We start from the raw sequence: 12,967 nt of genomic DNA on the forward strand, positions 1-12,967 counted from the left end.
CACACACACACACACACACACACACACACCAGTAGTAGCAGGAAGAACTAACCGACAGTCTGCCCCTGAGTACGTGTATTTATACATACATAGTCAGCTTCACATACAAATAACCCCACACAGAAGGAAGGTAATCACACTTACATGGTATCATGTGAGCCACTTAAAGGAGAGATTATGTCTTTCCTCTTGTTATCAAAGCACCCGTTGTCCCCACTAGGGCTTTGTTCTGGATCTTCTCCATGGTTGTGATTGAGTGTGCATAGTTCTCGCTGGCGGCTGGGATGCCACCTTTGCATCTGCCAGAGAATCAGACCTTCGGCCCTTTGTGATGCACTTCTTAGTGCTTCATTCCTTCATGGGGGTAATAAGCACTGACAAACAACTGCCGCTACTCGTACTTTGGCCAACTGCTTAGCTCACGGAGATGAACGAAAAGCTGCCCTCGAAGAGTTAGTTCCCATTCGTGTGGAAACGGCTTCTATAACATTTGTCCAGGTCATGCCCAAGAATTCATTTTCTGGAAGTATAGCTACTGTTGGCTGAATCCTTCTAGGGCATCCACCTACTCCAGATGCCCCTGGAAACACCTGCAGTGAGGGTCCCCTTACCTGCATGTTCTCTGATTATACATTTTAATAGAATTCAGAAATGACTTGTACAGAAATCATGCTGGTCTTTTTGCGTGGCAGTGCTCCTGAGCATGGCCTGTCCCTTAGCTCAGGCACAGAGGTGAAGGGCGAGGGGCCTTTCCTTGGTTCATGGTTTCCAGGGCTTCAGCTGTACGCATCATCCCCGGTCCTTCCAATCCTCATGACAGCCTTTCACCGCTGGCAAGTTCTAGATATGTTTTTTCTTTAAAAGGTAGCTTTGGGGCTACCTAAATTCTCCTAAATCTTCCCCAGGCTGATGGGGGCAGGGGTGGTTTCTGAAGGTCCTGGCAGGGCTGGTGAAGTGGCTGGAACGTGGACTGGGTTGGTCTGGCCTGGGCTGCAGGGTCCCTGCTGTGGGTAGTGTAGGGGTTGGAGGACCAGCTAGTCAGTGGAGCTGTGGGGAGCACCAGGTGGAGTAAGGGTGAGTGTCAGGTCACAGAAATCTCAGTCTCCATGTCCGGGAATGTTAGACCAGCCTGCCAGGAGAAGGTGACAGTTCTTCTGATTTGCACTGTCCGGGGTCAACATGGAGGGACGTGCAATCTCACGGCTGCAAGAACTGAGCCCAGGTGATCCCGTGGAGCAAGTCTTCTAGATGAGCCAGGAGTAAGGGACAGCTTTGATGAAGAGAGTGGCTCTGGAGGCAGTGTGGGAGGAGGAAGAGGGAAAAGGCAGCAGGGGCTGGTGGTGGGAAGGGGGAGGCGACAGGAGAACTGAACTAGGTACCTACTCACCACAATGGCCATTGAAAATTAAATGAGATAAAACCAAATAAAATTTAAAATTTACTTCTTCAGCCACACTAGCTACATTTCACATGCTTCTGTAGCCACGTATGACCAGTGGCTACTCTATTAGCCAGGAGAATATTCTCTCGTCTTAGAAAGTTCTTTTGGGCAATGCTGTACGTGACTATCATTACAGGCCAGTCCATGTAAAAGCAGGAGTGGGTTTCATGAGCGTAAGAGGTCAGGTGTGGTATGGAAAAGAATGGAATTTTGGAGACAAGACAGAAATAAGAAAAGACAGGGGTCTGTTAAAGACAAGAGAGGATTATTACAAAGATGTAGGACTGAGTTCTTCTGTTAGCTAAGGCAGAGAAGAAAGGCCAGAATCTGAAGATGTATCTAGAGGAAAATAGAATTTGGGGGTTGGTTACTGGTGGGTGCGGGGTGGGGGGAGGGAGGGCACCAGGGCACTGAGATTTTACCTGAGCGTTCTGGAACAAGTTGAGACTAACTCATCTAAAGCCTTATGCACTAATGCTTCGTGTGGCAGCGTCATGAAGCACTTTAGACCCTCGGACTTCTTAATTTTTAGATACCTTGAATACTCCATTCAAAAGGAGTTTGTGAAAAGTAAGAAATACCACCCACGTATTTTCACGCCCACTTAGGCAGCCAGAACACAATCTTTTAGGCCAGCGTGAGGGAGATCCATTTTAGATTTATTGAAATGTGGGTCTAATGATTTCCATCCCTTTGACCTTAGGGCGTTCTGCTTTGTGAGTATAATTAATAAGGGGCTTCTTCTGGAGTCCAGCTGCATATTTTAACCCTTTTCCCCTCTTGATCCTGCTGCTTCTTGGGGGATCTAAAATGGCTATACCTCTGTCTCCATAGCTCTTTGGAAGAGAATGTCTCGCGGAGAGCTCAGAGTGAATAAGGTGGGACTGAACTGTTTGCTAAGGGCAACGTGGAAGCCCTCTCAAAGCCCTCATGGTCTTGCAAGCTCCCTTGTATAACAGTAGAGCACAGCTTCCCTGTGGTCCGTAGAGCAAAGGTCCCTCTCATCCAGGTGCAGAGGCTGGGGTGCTATCCGTGAGCGGCTTTAATCTCACTCAGAGACACGTTTGCATGATAGCGAATGTTAGCATACAGTGCTCATAAGATAGCCGTATTAGTGTAATAGCAGTAATAATAGAAATAATAATAATTAACAGAGCTTTTGGTCTCTATCAGGTTTTCCAGGCTCTATCGAGGTCTCTCTTTTGTCATTGGAGTATCTAATCACCCCCTCCCTTTTGTTTGGCGTAAATGAGTTTTCCAGTTTCTTCCTAAGCAGAATTAATCTGAAAATCCCTGCTATTGTTTGATACTTAATTACCTGTCTTTTGGAGTCAAGCAGCTCCGAAGCTCACAAAAGGGAGGAGACGCTAAAGCCTCTGGAATGGGGCAGGAATGAGAGAATGAACCCAGGATGCCACTATCATTCCCTGTGTTAGAGGAATTCCAGAGAGAAAAGGCCTAGGCCAGGGAGATCCTCAGCACGGGGGCAGGTGACTTGCAAACAATGGAGCTTTGGTGGTACCAGCCCTTCATTTACCTTTTATTGTCTTCGTGTTCCAAGCTCTCTCCTCTTACCCCCCTGATCTGTATAATCGTGTTGCTTTCCAATCCTGAATAATTAATTGACCTTGTCATACTAAACTCATTATTATGATTAAGGGAACAGGAACAATAATTTTAATTTCTGGACACCTACGCCCCATGGCCCCCCCTCCCCTCTGAACCTGTACAAAAGGAAATTTGAAGCACAACGTATCAAAGCGAATAATGTGCTCTAATCTGTACATTGAGAGCAAAGATTTCTGTCTTTGCAGCCACATCACCTAGAAAGCCACATGCCCTCCTAGCACTGCAAGGCTCCCGTAGCGTTGAGAAGACCTTTGTGCCGACTCATTTCCATTCAAGCTACAGCTTGCTGAGCCCGTAGAGGGAACCATCACCATCCGGTTCTAAATCAACAGAACTCACCTTCTGAGTACATCTGTGTGCTTTGGGTTTCCGTAGCCTGTGTGACAGTAGGTCACATTTGCCATCCCAAACTGCTTTCCAAATTATCTTTCCTCTCCCTGCCCCGCTCAAGAAATAGATGAACGCACGCATTCAGTGTGATCGCAAGACTGTGCATCTGAATTCGACAGAACTTTCAAAAAGTCAGGAAATTAAATCCCACTACAAAATTAGAGTGATCCTCAAAGCACCCTGGAGAATGACAAGGAAGTAGGGCATTTTACCTGAAATTGATTTACAGAATTTAGACAGCATGCAAATGAAGCATTTCAGTTCTAACTGGTGAGTTTTTTAATTTCTCTGTGCAGTTCCTGACAATGGAGGGGCTGAAGAGTCTCTTAGACTAAAGGAATCTGAGAAAATTGCTGTAATGAAAGTCACAGTGGTTTAATAATGGCATTTTCTGGGCCTTCTGTGGTGGCTCAGACGGTCCCTCATGTTTCAGAAGCAAGTTTGGAAGACTTGACCTCTGCCTCCCGTGTTTCCTGGTCACAACAGTAAATAACAACAGGTTGGCCCTGGCCAAGCCCTTCCTACTACTTATGGCTCTAAGGAAGCAGAAAGCTCAGTTGACCCGCCCTGTTGCTTCACCGAAAACACTTACAGGAGTCAGGCAACATTCCTCCAGGTTAGCAGTTAAGGCTCCCAAAGGAGGGTCTTTAAACTCCCACAGAATTCTTGTCCCTGAGCTGGTTTTCCCCAGGAAATCTGAGCTGCCTCTGATTGGAATAGCATAGTGGCTCTGACTCCTCCTGGGTCTTGCAGACCCCTGCGGCCTCCAAATAAGACCTGCTGTCCTTTTATTTGGGGGGAAGGGCAAACATCAGATCCTGAATAAGCTGCCTTTCCAAGAACATCCCTATAGATTCTTATTCCCATATCAGAAGCTCCCTGTAGTTTATCTGAGCAGAACTTGAAACAGATAGTCTTAATTAAGGATGGCACAATGTCTCTTTATGGCCTCAAGACCCACTGGTATGGATCTGACTAATCCCAGAATATGTTTACAAAAGCCCTCTTACAACATCCCTAGAGGTTTCAGTCAGCCTCCCCTGTAGGTTGTGTCTAAAGTGTTAGCAAGACCAGCGCTATTGATCTGAAAACCATGACTTTGGCTAGAGGACCCTTAGGTACTCAAAAGACTTAAAAAGCCTCTGATAATTCTTTGTTTAATCTTTTTTTTTCTTTTTAGATTTAATTTATTTATTTGAGAGAGAGGGAGACAGACATAGCAAGAGAAAGCGGGAGCCACGAGTGGGGAGGAGAGGGAGAAGTAGGCTCCCCGCTGAGCAGGCAGATCAATGTGGGGCTTGATCCCAGGACCCTGGGATCATGACCTGAGCCAAAAGCAGATGCTTAACTGACCGAGCCACCCAGGCACCCCAAAAAGCCTCTGATAATTCTTCTGTTTTTTTTTTTCTAAAATTGAAATACCTAGCTTTTTAGGGCATGGGGAGAAGTTGGTGAATATGTCTCTCAGTCCATCTGTTGTCGGATTGAGAAATCTCAACGGAGATCTTTCAATTCCATCGAACAGTATTTTGAAGTCAGACACTGGGGACACAAAGATTCAGAGGGAGTTCCTGCCCCGTCTAGCAGAAGGCATTCATATACTTACAAATAGCTCTCTTACAGAGTAACAGGGGTTAGGAGGCTTCTATATATAACTGCTATTACTACACTGAAAGGGAGCAATTAAATTTATCTGTAAGTCTAGGCAAAACTGTATGGCTGCATTTCACCAACCCCCTCAACAGTGAATAGGAATTTTTAAGTCTGGAGAGAAGGCATCCCGGCAGCAGTGACAGGTGCAAAGCTTGGCATTCTGAGGATGGACGATACGTTGGAGGGAGAGTGACAACACTAAGGTGGTCACAAGACTGGGTTCCTCTGGTGAAGTCACCGAGTATATGGCCAGAAAGATAGTCTGCACATAGGTAATAGGTGGCCTGTGTGCCTTGGGAAGGAGCACAATGAGGAGTGGTAGGTCTTGGAGTCCTGCAGGTTTTCAAAACGGGCTTGGTTTTCCTTGATGTTTATGAGAACATCACTTCTCTTCCTCAAAGAAAGTTCCATTAGGTTGTTCTGGCAAAGGACAAATATCTAGAAGTCTATCAGTAGTATAGAAAATAACAAGCACCGGGGTTAATAAACTTTGGTAGGAAGAGGGAAGTATTGGAAGGAAAGAATATATCCAAACCCAACTGGTTCTATGTTCCTTGCATGGTAAAGATACAAAGGGGAAGATTGCCAAACACTCTTCTTCCACCAGGCCAGTTTTTAAAACCCTAAAATGTATGATTTATAACCATTGCAGTCACACTAATGATTCTTTTTCCATAGTAAAGTTGAGCTGTATTTCCTTGTGCACAAGCAAATAGAGTACAGGACCTGGGGGCTCATTATTCTGCCATCGTGGCGATTGTACCAGAGAGAGAGAGGATGCCAGGAAGGATCACAGTGAGCAGGAAGGGGCCCCTACCCTTAGAAACTGGGAGACTGGCCCGTTGCCAGCAGCCCCTTCTCCCTGGTACCCGAGAGCCCACCTTATGCAAATGAAGGAGTCTTAGAGTTTTCAGATGTCTACAGCCTAATTTAGGCTCTAAGGTGTCACCATTTGGCATATATCATAAGATTCCTTTCTATTCCTGTTGAACATCATGATGGTAAATTAGTGTCTATTGCTGGTAAAAACCTAATTGGCTTCTGCTGGAAGTAGGCTCAGTGGTGAAATGCTCCCGCAGTTGCCAGAGCACAATGTTTTTCTTTTGAGAGATCTTCATTTCACGTTATTTGAGAAAGAATTTATTGATTTAAAATTAGGACAGTTTAATTTGGTGGCATGTTTTCTTTATGTCTCAATTATATATTCATGTCTTTGTGGTAAACTCAGCTGGTGGGGGGATTAAGAATTCAAAATAGAGGATTTTCACTTGGCAAATAGTGCTTTCTACTGTGATTAATTGGGAGTCTGCACAATGAATCCGGTGTTGGCTCTGTTGGGGATTGAATAGCTTAGTAGGAAGAAGGAAGTTTCAGGATTTAGGAGTCCTGGATTCCAGTCTGAATGTTGACAATAAGTACCCGGAGGAATGACCTACTTCTTTAATCTATTTCAGATTAGATGCACTTTATAGGAATGTTTTGATATATCACATAATCCAATTTGGAGAAAGGCGCCAAATAAAAGGAGGCCAAACACCATTGCATATTAAAATCCTTCATTTTTGTAACTATTTATCAATAGTAAATGTTGCCAGGCTCTCCTGTCCATTTGTTTTGTTTTGGCTCCTTTAAGCAGACCCACTCCTCTGTTCCAGCGATATCCCCGTGTTCTGTTGCTGGTGTGGGTCCTCATTCCCAAGAACCTGTCTGAATTGTATCCCTTTCCCCCATTCTGGGTCCTTCCTTTGAACCCTAGTTCTCCTGGTTTTCTGACCTTCTTTTTTTTTTTTTAAGATTTTGTTTATTTATTCGACAGAGATAGAGACTGCCAGTGAGAGAGGGAACACAAGCAGGGGGAGTGGGAGAGGAAAGAAGCAGGCTCATAGCGGAGGAGCGATGTGGGGCTTGATCCCAGAATGCCAGGATCACGCCCTGAGCCGAAGGCAGACGCTTAACCGCTGTGCCACCCAGGCGCCCCTGGTTTTCTGACCTTCTGGCATGGTGATGTTCCTCCTCTCTCCAGACATCATCCCCTTTGGCCTCAGAATTCCAATTGGACTCATTTTACGGTTGTCTTAGAGCCCTCCGAAACCAGACGTCAGAGAGGGGCTGTCGTGCTAATGCCGCCCCACACTTAAGGATGCAAGTCCTTCCTTCCACCCCTGAGAAAGGCAGACCAGCCATTTTGGTTTTCTTTCTTCCCTCTCGTACATGTGTAGACCACCATGTGTGAGGTAATGAAATACAGGTTGAGATAGATATAAAGATGAAGGAGACCAGTTCCTCCCATCAGGATATATATGGGGGTGAGGGCAGCAATTAGAGTTTGAAAGGGGGGCTGCTGGGACAGAGTCATTCACTAGAATCCTAGGACTGAGAGCCGGGCAACTTCCCAAGGTTGGGAGAAGGGTATGGGTGTGGGAAGACCACACAAAGAGAAGACTTTGGAAATGGATGGTCTAGCATTTCAGATCCTGGCTATTAAAATGAAAATAAAATAGCTAGTCTGCACGCAGCCACTCTCTTGATCACCTACCCTTTCTCCACTCACAGCCAGAGTGATCTTCTCAGATCTGAATCTGATGGGACCTCAAGGACTTAACCTAAGAGAGCCAGTTCCCGATCAAGGCCTGCAGAGCCCTGTGATGAGTGTTCTCTCCACTCCTGGTTTGCACTGTGCTCCTGCCTCCCCCTGCTCATTTGATTTTATTTCACTCATCTTGTTCTTTCTGTTCATGGGGTCAAGGGGTCATGGGATTTTTCTATATTCCCTCTCCTTTGCCTTACATTCTCTTTCTCTTTTCACTCAGTGAATCCTGTTCATCCTTCAAGCATGAGCTTGAACGTCACTTCCTTAGGGATGCTTTCCAGACCTGCCTGTCTTGTATTAGTTCCTCCCCTACCCCAGGATTCAGAGCTGTGCCATTCTTTGTGTTTCTCGGCACAGTTATAATTTGACATTTGCTTGTGTGATCACTTGGTTATGTCTGTTTTGCCAGTAGACTGAAAGCAAGGACCCATCTGCTTTTGCACTCTGTCCCCAATATCTGGAATTTAGTAGGGGCTCATGGGCTACAGGTTGAATAATAAGTGAATGTGTAAAGCTTCTTTTTTTTTTTTAAATCATTAAGCAAAAATGATTCATTGTGTGTAAGGACTGGCTATGGTAGGCTGAATAACAGCCACTCAAATACATCAGATTCTAATCCTTGGAATTGTTAATGTCACCTTAGATGATGGCATCTTTACAGCTTTGAGGAAGTGAAGTGTTTGAGATGGGGAGATTATCCTGGATTAGCCAGGTAGGTCCTAAATATAGCCACATGTATACTTCTAAGAGGGAAGAAAAGGGAGATTTGATACACACACAGAGGAGAAAGCAATGTGAAGATGGGCCAAAGGGAGTCAGTCGCTGGCCTTGAAAATTGGAGGGCTGTGGCTATGAGACAAGGAATGTCAGCAACCATCAGAAGCTTGAAGAGGTGAAGAACAGGTTCTCCTCTAAAGCATCCAGAAGAAGCATGGCCCTGCTGGCATCTTTACAGATTCTGTCATTCCTTTGATCTGTCCCCCCCGTTGCTGTCAACTTATGGTAGAATCCGAAGTCCTTGTTGTGGCCTAAAAGGTCCTATAGTGTGTGGCCTTTGGCATCTCTCTGGCCTTCCCTCCTGATACTCTCTCTTTGTTAACCTGTCTCCTTGATGTTCCTAGAATCCCCAAGAGGGCACCCATCTCTGGGCTTATAGCTCCCTATGCTGGCACCCCATGCCAAGTGTCCCTTGGTGCTCTCCTCCCAAAGGTCGCCATACAGGAAGGGCCTCTCTGACCAGCTGTATGACACAGAGCTCTCCAGCTCCCCTAGTTACTCCCTAGAACCTTTCTGGTATGTCTTCCTTCATGACACAGATCACCTATTGCATTGCATATATTTACATGTTTAAGAGTTGTGGTCTGTTTCACCCCAAGAGAACACAAGATCCACGAGGATAGGGACTTGGCCTGCCTTGTTCACTGTTGTATCCAAGTGCCTAGAACAGGGTTTGGCACGTAGTAGATACTCAATGAATATCTGTAGAATACATATATGGGTGAAAAGTTGAAAACCAGGGCTTTCCATTAAGTGAACTTGATCTATTATTATTTTTTTTATTTTAATGATTTTTTATTATATTATGTTAGTCACCATACAGTACATCCCCGGATTCCGATGTAAAGTTCGATGCTTCATTAGTTGTGTATAACACCCAGTGCAACATGCAATATGTGCCCTCCTTACCACCCATCACAGTCTATCCCATTCCCCCACCCCCTCCCCTCTGAGGCCCTCAGTTTGTTTCTCATAGTCCATAGTCTCACATGTTTCATTCCCCCTTCTGATTAACCCCCCCTTTCTTTATCCCTTTCTTCCCCTACCGATCATCCTAGTTCTTATGTTCCATAGATGAGAGAAATCCATATGATAATTGTCTTTCTCTGCTTGACTTATTTCACTTAGCATTATCTCCTCCAGTGCCGTCCATGTTGCAGCAAATGTTGAGAATCCGTTCTTTCTGATAGCTGAGTAATATTCCATTGTATATATGGACCACAGCTTCTTAATCCAGTCATCTGTTGAAGGGCATCTCGGTTCCTTCCACGATTTAGCTACTGTGGACAATGCTGCTGTGAACATTGGGGATCTATTATTATTATTATTTTCCCCAGCATTTATTGTGTTTTTTTGCTTGAGTGTGAAAGTGTGAACTTTTCTGTTACTTCTATCAAAATCGTTCTCAGACCAGGTGACATTAAGCTAAGTTTAATAGGGTCGCTTTTCTTACCAAGGTAAAGAGGATGCTCATGCTCCAGATGGAAGGAATAACACAAACAGGCAAGGAATTGAGAGACCTCAGTGTGGGTTATGCTATAATAGCAGGATGGAGAGAAAGCATGAGTTGTGGGGAAGTATCCCCAAGTGTCCCTCTGGGGAGAGGATCAACTCTCTGCCAACCCACGAAGGTCAGAGTTCACTGTGGAGGGGATGGGGAGTCACAGGAAAGTTTGAAGCAAGGAAATTACATGAGTTCTATTTTAGAAAGACATTTGGCATCACAATGGGGAATGGATGAGAGGAGGAGTTTTGAGGCAGGGGCACTGGTAGAGAATGAGAACATGGTTTATACCATGTTATCCTGTGTCCCTGACCTGGAAAGATTCCCTCTCTTCTTGAGCAGCTAGACAAATAGCACTTTAGAGCAGCTGGTGGAAGCTGGATGGCTGTGTACACATAGTAGGAGTGGACTGGGCTCAGTGTTCTGGATGGTCCTATTCCAGAAATGTGTATTCTTCTCAGTGTGTGGTTTGTTGAGTTTGAAAGTGAAGGGGACTTAATGTTTTCATATTTGTTAAAGCTCTGGGTTTCCATATTTACAAATAAGGGGAAAAAAGACCGTGCCATGTTTTGTTTCAGTTCGGAATTCTGAGAATATGGCTTTCAGCTTGTTGAAACGAAACTAGATCACCAAAGAGGAGGTAAGATTTACACCAGCCCATGACAGAGGGGTAAAGCTTAAAATAAGACAAGATAGGAGAGAATCAAGCACTGAGAGGGCCTTTTAAACAGGAAAAGATATTTGGGAATAGAATAGCAGGTTCAGAGAACACAAAAATATGATGCCAAAAACTGTCTGTCAGCCCACCCTGATGTCTGTCTCAGAAGCTCGTGAGGAACTTTCTAGGAAAAAAGTAATAAGAAGAATTTGACTCTCCCCAGTCCAACTGGATCTGAATCGCTCAGGTGGAGGTGTGGGCGGAGAGCCCTGTGTAGCTGGGTTTGTGAGTTACAGGTCAGGGCACAGCAGAGCCAAGAGCCAGAGGCAACTGAATGTCAAATTGAGAACATTTTTTTGATATAACATCCTGAATTATGTGAATGCTCGTTAGTAGGAATGTGTCAAATCAGGTGAGTGGGCTTGTTCCATGCTTCTAATTACAGTGTGCCTTTCATCTCCCTGACCTTGTTGCTGTATTGTTGTTCAAATGAAAAATCAGAAACAGCGACAGAAAGAAGAGCCATTCACCTAAGTGGGTCAGTACAGTCTTACCCCATATTTCCCTACTTTGTTTTAAAATAGTTTCTAGGAGCACCTGTGTGGCTCAACCCATTAAGCGCCTGACTCTTGATGTCATCGCAGGTCTTGATCTCAGGGCTGTGAGTTTGAGTCCCACATTGAGCTCCATGCTGGGCATGGAGCCCACTTAAAATAAATAAATAAATAAATAAATAAGTAAGTAAGTAAATAAATAAATAAAGTTTCTAAAGAGCTATTAGATTGTCATCCTTCATCGCTATATCCTAAGACATCTGCAGCCCTCCCTTTTCTCTTTTTAGGCAACATTCAGTCTTTTCAGTACTCAGACTGAGCACTCAGTACTCGGTCAAGTCATGTTCAGCCTTCTTCTGGAGCTCAGATGGCTATTTTTCCCATAGCCACGATCCGCGGGACCAAGAATGAAGTGGTGGAAATGGCAGTGGCACTGCTCACTATCACCCCTAGTGACCCACCAGCAAAATGTTTGCCACCTATTCCTTCAACTTCATGATCCGCTGGTCTAGAAACCTTGGTTCCAAAGGGAGGAATGCTTCCAATAGGAGACACAACAATGATTTCATTGGATCGGAAGTTGAGACCACCACCTGTCCACTCTGGGCTCCTCATGCCTCTGAATCAATACGTGAGGAGGAGAGTTATGGTATTGACTATAGTCATTGATCCTGACCACCAAGCGAAATTCAAAATGGAGGTAGGAAGAGTATGTTGAGAGTCCAGGAGATCCCTTAGGGCAACTTTTAGTATCATCATGCTCTGTGACTAAGCTAAGGGAAAACCAACAACCCAATCTAGGCACAACTAAGAGAGGGCAGAGCCCAGAGCTTTCAAGAATAAAGGTCTGGTTACCCTGCCAGGTAAAGAACCCTGATGAGCTGAGATGCTGGCTGATGACAAAGGGAATGTGGAGTAGTTGGTAGAAGAAGGTAGTTATAAATAGCAGCTATAAGCACATGGCCAGTTACAGACATGACGACTCTGTCTTGAGGTTTCCAGTAGCTTCTCTCCGTTTTGTTAGGAGTACTTTTGTGTTATGTGTACGTATATTAAGCAAACATCTTTGTTTCCTTTCCTCTCTTAGTCCCTCATCATGTAACATAAAATGTATTGACTTATTGTGAATTTTACATCATAGTGTTTAAGTTACAGGATATTAGGAGAAGAGCAAACATCGCTCAAGGCCTTTACCTCCTCTTCTAGGGAAGGGTTTAGTACACTCTCAGTTGTATGCAGGAGAATGTATAATGCTAAATGGATTATAACCTTGTTATTGTCTTCATTTGGAGATTAGGTATAATTTAAGGAAATGATATGGGTGCCAGTTTAGCTAGGGATAGGCTTGTCATTGTTAATTTTATGTGTCAACTCATCTGGGCGAAGGGATGGCCAAATAGTCCGGAAGACGTCATTTCTGGGTGTGTCTGTGAGGGTGTTTCCAGAAGACATCAGAATTTGAATCGGTAGACCTAGTAAAGCAGGTCGCCCTCACAAATGCAGATGCACATCTTCCAATCCCTTGAAGGCCTGACTGTAACAAAAAGCCAGCGGAAGGGCAAATTCGCTCTTTACTTGAGCCAGCACATCCGTCTCCTGCCCTCAGACGTTGGCACTCCTGCTTCTCAGGCCTTCAGTTAAGGACTGGATTACACTACTGGCTTTTCTCTTCTCCAGCTTGCAGATGGCAGATCACAGCACTCCTCACCCTCCATAATTGCATGAGACAGTTCCTATTATATATATATATATATATATATATATATATATA

General features: G+C 44.7%; 1 protein-coding gene across 6 annotated transcripts in view; it reads left to right on the forward strand.

The window, feature by feature from the left end:
• NTM (neurotrimin) overlaps positions 1–12,967 on the forward strand; it is a 965,418-nt gene that overhangs the window by 780,680 nt on the left and 171,771 nt on the right. The gene's annotated exons all lie outside the window — the stretch shown is intronic.

The sequence above is a fragment of the Ailuropoda melanoleuca genome, chromosome 8 (genome assembly GCF_002007445.2).
Source record: "Ailuropoda melanoleuca isolate Jingjing chromosome 8, ASM200744v2, whole genome shotgun sequence".
NCBI classification, from domain to species: Eukaryota; Metazoa; Chordata; class Mammalia; order Carnivora; family Ursidae; genus Ailuropoda; species Ailuropoda melanoleuca.